The sequence below is a fragment of the Myxine glutinosa genome, chromosome 1 (genome assembly GCF_964187855.1).
Source record: "Myxine glutinosa chromosome 1, kmMyxGlut1.1, whole genome shotgun sequence".
NCBI classification, from domain to species: domain Eukaryota; kingdom Metazoa; phylum Chordata; class Myxini; order Myxiniformes; family Myxinidae; genus Myxine; species Myxine glutinosa.
In genome coordinates this window covers 332019103-332027482 of record NC_136261.1, presented here as the reverse complement: position 1 = coordinate 332027482, position 8380 = coordinate 332019103, and positions in this window count along the sequence as shown.

Here is an 8380-nt window from a genome sequence, read left to right as displayed (position 1 = left end):
GATGTACATCAGCATTATGAACCCCACATTGTGATGTACATATGAGCATTATGAACCCCACATTGTGATGTACATCAGCATCATGAACCCCAGATTGTGATGTATATCAGCATTATGAACCCCACATTGTGATGTACATCAGCATCATGAACCCCACATTGTGATGCACATATGAGCATTATGAACCCCACATTGTGATGTGTATCAGCATTATGAACCCCACATTGTAATGTACATATGAGCATTATGAACCCCACGTTGTGATGTATATCAGCATTATGAACCCCACATTGTGATGTATATCAGCATTATGAACCCCACTTTGTGATGTATATCAGCATTATGAACCCCACATTGTGATGTATATCAGCATTATGAACCCCACATTGTGATGTATATCAGCATCATGAACCCCACATTGTGATGTCTATCAGCATCATGAACACCACATTGTGATGTCTTTCAGCATTATGAACCCCACATTGTGATGTATATCAGCATTATGAACCCCACATTATGATGTATATCAGCATTATGAACCCCACATTGTGATGTATATCAGCATTATGAACACCACATTATGATGTATATCAGCATTATGAACCCCACATTGTGATGTATATCAGCATTATGAACCCCACATTCTGATGTACATATGAGCATTATGAACCCCACATTGTGATGTATATCAGCATTATGAACCCCACTTTGTGATGTATATCAGCATTATGAACCCCACATTGTGATGTATATCAGCATTATGGACCCCACTTTGTGATGTATATCAGCATTATGAACCCCACATTGTGATGTATATCAGCATTATGAACCACACATTGTGATGTATATCAGCATTATGAACCTCACATTGTGATGTATATCAGCATTATGAACCCCACATTGTGATGTATATCAGCATTATGAACCCCCCATTGTGATGTCTATCAGCATTATGAACCACACATTGTGATGTCTATCAGCATTATGAACCCCACATTGTGATGTCTATCAGCATTATGAACCCCTCATTGTGATGTATATCAGCATTATGAACCCCACATTGTGATGTATATCAGCATTATGGACCCCACATTGTGATGTATATCAGCATCATGAACCCCACATTGTCATGTACAACAGCATTATGAACCCCCACATTGTGATGTATATCAGCATCATGAACCCCACATTGTGATGTCTATCAGCATTATGAACCCCACATTGTGATGTCTATCAGCATCATGAACCCCACATTGTGATGTCTATCAGCATTATGAACCCCACATTGTGATGTATATCAGCATTATGAACCCCACATTGTGATGTACATATGAGCATTATGAACCCCAGATTGTGATGTACATCAGCATCATGAACCCCACATTATGATGTATATCAGCATTACAAACCCCACATTGTGATGTATATCAGCATTATGAACCCCACATTGTGATGTATATCAGCATTATGAACCCCACATTGTGATGTATATCAGCATTATGAACCCCACATTGTGATGTACATATGAGCATTATGAACCCCAGATTGTGATGTACATCAGCATCATGAACCCCACAATGTGATGCACATATGAGCATTATGAACCCCACATTGTGATGTCCATCAGCATTATGAACCCCACATTGTGATGTGTATCAGCATTATGAACCCCACATTGTAATGTACATATGAGCATTATGAACCCCACATTGTGATGTATATTAGCATTATGAACCCCACATTGTGATGTACATCAGCATTATGAACCCCACATTGTGATGTATATCAGCATTATGAACCCCACATTGTGATGTACATATGAGCATTATGAACCCCAGATTGTGATGTACATCAGCATCATGAACCCCACAATGTGATGCACATATGAGCATTATGAACCCCACATTGTGATGTCCATCAGCATTATGAACCCCACATTGTGATGTGTATCAGCATTATGAACCCCACATTGTAATGTACATATGAGCATTATGAACCCCACATTGTGATGTATATCAGCATTATGAACCCCACATTGTAATGTACATATCAGCATTATGAACCCCACATTGTGATGTATATCAGCATTATGAACCCCACATTGTGATGTATATCAGCATTATGAACCCCACATTGTGATGTATATCAGCATTATGAACCCCACATTGTGATGTATATCAGCATTATGAACCCCACATTATGATGTATATCACCATTATGAACCCCACATTGTGATGTATATCAGCATTATGAACCCCACATTCTGATGTACATATGAGCATTATGAACCACACATTGTGATGTATATCAGCATTATGAACCCCACATTGTGATGTATATCAGCATTATGAACCCCACATTGTGATGTATATCAGCATTATGAACCCCACATTGTGATGTATATCAGCATTACGAACCCCACATTGTGATGTATATCAGCATTATGAACCCCACATTGTGATGTATATCAGCATTATGAACCCCAGATTGTGATGTACTTCAGCATCATGAACCCCACAATGTGATGCATATATGAGCATTATGAACCCCACATTGTGATATCCATCAGCATTATGAACCCCACATTGTGATGTGTATCAGCATTATGAACCCCACATTGTAATGTACATATGAGCATTATGAACCCCACATTGTGATGTATATCAGCATTATGAACCCCACATTGTGATGTATATCAGCATTATGAACCCCACATTGTGATGTATATCAGCCTTATGAAACCCCACATTGTGAGGTATATCAGCATTATGAACCCCACATTGTGATGCATATCAGCATCATGAACCCCACATTGTGACGCATATCAGCATTATGAACCCCACATTGTGATGAATATCAGCATTATGAACCCCACATTGTGATGTATATCAGCATTATGAACCCCACATTGTGATGTACATATGAGCATTAGGAACCCCAAATTGTGATGTACATCAGCATCATGAACCCCACATTGTGATGTCTATCAGCATTATGAACCCCACATTGTGATGTATATCAGCCTTATGAACCCCAAATTGTGATGTACATCAGCATCATGAACCCCACATTGTGATGTCTATCAGCATTATGAACCCCACATTGTGATGTCTATCAGCATTATGAACCCCCAAATTGTGATGTACATCAGCATCATGAACCCCACATTGTGATGTCTATCAGCATTATGAACCCCACATTGTGATGTATATCAGCATCATGAACCCCACATTGTGATGTCTATCAGCATCATGAACCCCACATTATGATGTATATCAGCATTATGAACCCCACATTGTGATGTATATCAGCATTATGAACCCCACATTGTGATGTATATCAGCATTATGAACCCCACATTGTGATGTATATCAGCATTATGAACCCCACATTGTGATGTCTATCAGCATCATGAACCCCACATTGTGATGTCTATCAGCATCATGAACCCCACATTGTGATGTATATCAGCATTATGAACCCCACATTGTGATGTATATCAGCCTTATGAAACCCCACATTGTGATGTATATCAGCATTATGAACCCCACATTGTGATGCATATCAGCATCATGAACCCCACATTGTGATGCATATCAGCATTATGAACCCCACATTGTGATGTATATCAGCATTATGAACCCCACATTGTGATGTATATCAGCATTATGAACCCCACATTGTGATGTATATCAGCATTATGAACCCCACATTGTGATGTACATATGAGCATTATGAACCCCAAATTGTGATGTACATCAGCATCATGAACCCCACATTGTGATGTATATCAGCATTATGAACCCCACATGCTGATGTACATATGAGCATTATGAACCCCACATTGTGATGTATATCAGCATTATGAACCCCACATTGTGATGTATATCAGCATTATGAACCCCACATGCTGATGTACATATGAGCATTATGAACCCCACATTGTGATGTATATCAGCATTATGAACCCCACATTGTGATGTATATCAGCATTATGAACCCCACATTGTGATATATATCAGCATTATGAACCCCACATGCTGATGTACATATGAGCATTATGAACCCCACATTGTGATGTATATCAGCATTATGAACCCCACATTGTGATGTATATCAGCATTATGAACCCCACATTGTGATGTATATCAGCATTATGAACCCCACATTGTGATGTACATATGAGCATTATGAACCCCAAATTGTGATGTACATCAGCATCATGAACCCCACATTGTGATGTATATCAGCATTATGAACCCCACATGCTGATGTACATATGAGCATTATGAACCCCACATTGTGATGTATATCAGCATTATGAACCCCACATTGTGATGTATATCAGCATTATGAACCCCACATGCTGATGTACATATGAGCATTATGAACCCCACATTGTGATGTATATCAGCATTATGAACCCCACATTGTGATGTATATCAGCATTATGAACCCCACATTGTGATATATATCAGCATTATGAACCCCACATTCTGATGTACAGATGAGCATTATGAACCCCACATTGTGATGTATATCAGCATTATGAACCCCACCTTGTGATGTATATCAGAATTATGAACCCCACATTATGATGTACATCAGCATTATGAACCCCACATTGTGATGTATATCAGCATTATGAACCCCACATTGTGATGCATATCAGCATTATGAACCCCACATTGTGATGTATATCAGCATTATGAACCCCACATTGTGATGTATATCAGCATTATGAACCCCACATTGATGTATATCAGCATTATGAACCCCACATTGTGATGTACATATGAGCATTATGAACCCCACATTGTGATGTGTATCAGCATTATGAACCCCACATTGTAATGTACATATGAGGATTATGAACCCCACATTGTGATGTATATCAGCATCATGAACCCCACATTGTGATGTCTATCAGCATCATGAACACCACATTGTGATGTCTTTCAGCATTATGAACCCCACATTGTGATGTATATCAGCATTATGAACCCCACATTATGATGTATATCAGCATTATGAACCCCACATTGTGATGTATATCAGCATTACGAACCCCACATTGTGATGTATATCAGCATTATGAACCCCCACATTGTGATGTATATCAGCATTATGAACCTCACATTGTGATGTATATCAGCATTATGAACCCCACATTGTGATGTACATATGAGCATTATGAACCCCACATTGTGATGTCCATCAGCATCATGAACCCCACATTGTGATGTGTATCAGCATTATGAACCCCACATTGTAATGTACATATGAGCATTATGAACCCCACATTGTGATGTATATCAGCATTATGAACCCCACCTTGTGATGTATATCAGAATTATGAACCCCACATTATGATGTATATCAGCATTATGAACCCCACATTGTGATGTATATCAGCATTATGAACCCCACATTGTGATGCATATCAGCATTATGAACCCCACATTGTGATGTATATCAGCATTATGAACCCCACATTGTGATGTATATCAGCATTATGAACCCCACATTGTGATGTATATCAGCATTATGAACCCCACATTGTGATGCATATCAGCATCATGAACCCCACATTGTGATGCATATCAGCATTATGAACCCCACATTGTGATGTATATCAGCATTATGAACCCCACATTGTGATGTATATCAGCATTATGAACCCCACATTGTGATGTATATCAGCATTATGAACCCCACATTGTGATGTACATATGAGCATTATGAACCCCAAATTGTGATGTACATCAGCATCATGAACCCCACATTGTGATGTATATCAGCATTATGAACCCCACATGCTGATGTACATATGAGCATTATGAACCCCACATTGTGATGTATATCAGCATTATGAACCCCACATTGTGATGTATATCAGCATTATGAACCCCACATGCTGATGTACATATGAGCATTATGAACCCCACATTGTGATGTATATCAGCATTGTGAACCCCACATTGTGATGTATATCAGCATTATGAACCCCACATTGTGATATATATCAGCATTATGAACCCCACATTCTGATGTACAGATGAGCATTATGAACCCCACATTGTGATGTATATCAGCATTATGAACCCCACCTTGTGATGTATATCAGAATTATGAACCCCACATTATGATGTATATCAGCATTATGAACCCCACATTGTGATGTATATCAGCATTATGAACCCCACATTGTGATGCATATCAGCATTATGAACCCCACATTGTGATGTATATCAGCATTATGAACCCCACATTGTGATGTATATCAGCATTATGAACCCCACATTGTGATGTATATCAGCCTTATGAAACCCCACATTGTGAGGTATATCAGCATTATGAACCCCACATTGTGATGCATATCAGCATCATGAACCCCACATTGTGACGCATATCAGCATTATGAACCCCACATTGTGATGAATAACAGCATTATGAACCCCACATTGTGATGTATATCAGCATTATGAACCCCACATTGTGATGTACATATGAGCATTAGGAACCCCAAATTGTGATGTACATCAGCATCATGAACCCCACATTGTGATGTCTATCAGCATTATGAACCCCACATTGTGATGTATATCAGCCTTATGAACCCCAAATTGTGATGTACATCAGCATCATGAACCCCACATTGTGATGTCTATCAGCATTATGAACCCCACATTGTGATGTCTATCAGCATTATGAACCCCAAATTGTGATGTACATCAGCATCATGAACCCCACATTGTGATGTCTATCAGCATTATGAACCCCACATTGTGATGTCTATCAGCATTATGAACCCCACATTGTGATGTATATCAGCCTTATGAACCCCAAATTGTGATGTACATCAGCATCATGAACCCCACATTGTGATGTCTATCAGCATTATGAACCCCACATTGTGATGTCTATCAGCATTATGAACCCCAAATTGTGATGTACATCAGCATCATGAACCCCACATTGTGATGTCTATCAGCATTATGAACCCCACATTGTGATGTATATCAGCATTATGAACCCCACATTGTGATGTCCATCAGCATTATGAACCCCACATTGTGATGTGTATCAGCATTATGAACCCCACATTGTAATGTACATATGAGCATTATGAACCCCACATTGTGATGTATATTAGCATTATGAACCCCACATTGTGATGTACATCAGCATTATGAACCCCACATTGTGATGTATATCAGCATTATGAACCCCACATTGTGATGTACATATGAGCATTATGAACCCCAGATTGTGATGTACATCAGCATCATGAACCCCACAATGTGATGCACATATGAGCATTATGAACCCCACATTGTGATGTATATCAGCATTTTGAACCCCACATTGTAATGTACATATCAGCATTATGAACCCCACATTGTGATGTATATCAGCATTATGAACCCCACATTGTGATGTATATCAGCATTATGAACCCCACATTGTGATGTATATCAGCATTATGAACCCCACATTGTGATGTATATCAGCATTATGAACCCCACATTATGATGTATATCACCATTATGAACCCCACATTGTGATGTATATCAGCATTATGAACCCCACATTCTGATGTACATATGAGCATTATGAACCACACATTGTGATGTATATCAGCATTATGAACCCCACTTTGTGATGTATATCAGCATTATGAACCCCACATTGTGATGTATATCAGCATTATGGACCCCACTTTGTGATGTATATCAGCATTATGAACCCCACATTGTGATGTATATCAGCATTATGAACCCCACATTGTGATGTATATCAGCATTATGAACCCCACATTGTGATGTATATCAGCATTACGAACCCCACATTGTGATGTATATCAGCATTATGAACCCCACATTGTGATGTATATCAGCATTATGAACCCCAGATTGTGATGTACTTCAGCATCATGAACCCCACAATGTGATGCATATATGAGCATTATGAACCCCACATTGTGATATCCATCAGCATTATGAACCCCACATTGTGATGTGTATCAGCATTATGAACCCCACATTGTAATGTACATATGAGCATTATGAACCCCACATTGTGATGTATATCAGCATTATGAACCCCACATTGTGATGTATATCAGCATTATGAACCCCACATTGTGATGTATATCAGCCTTATGAAACCCCACATTGTGAGGTATATCAGCATTATGAACCCCACATTGTGATGCATATCAGCATCATGAACCCCACATTGTGACGCATATCAGCATTATGAACCCTACATTGTGATGAATATCAGCATTATGAACCCCACATTGTGATGTATAACAGCATTATGAACCCCACATTGTGATGTACATATGAGCATTAGGAACCCCAAATTGTGATGT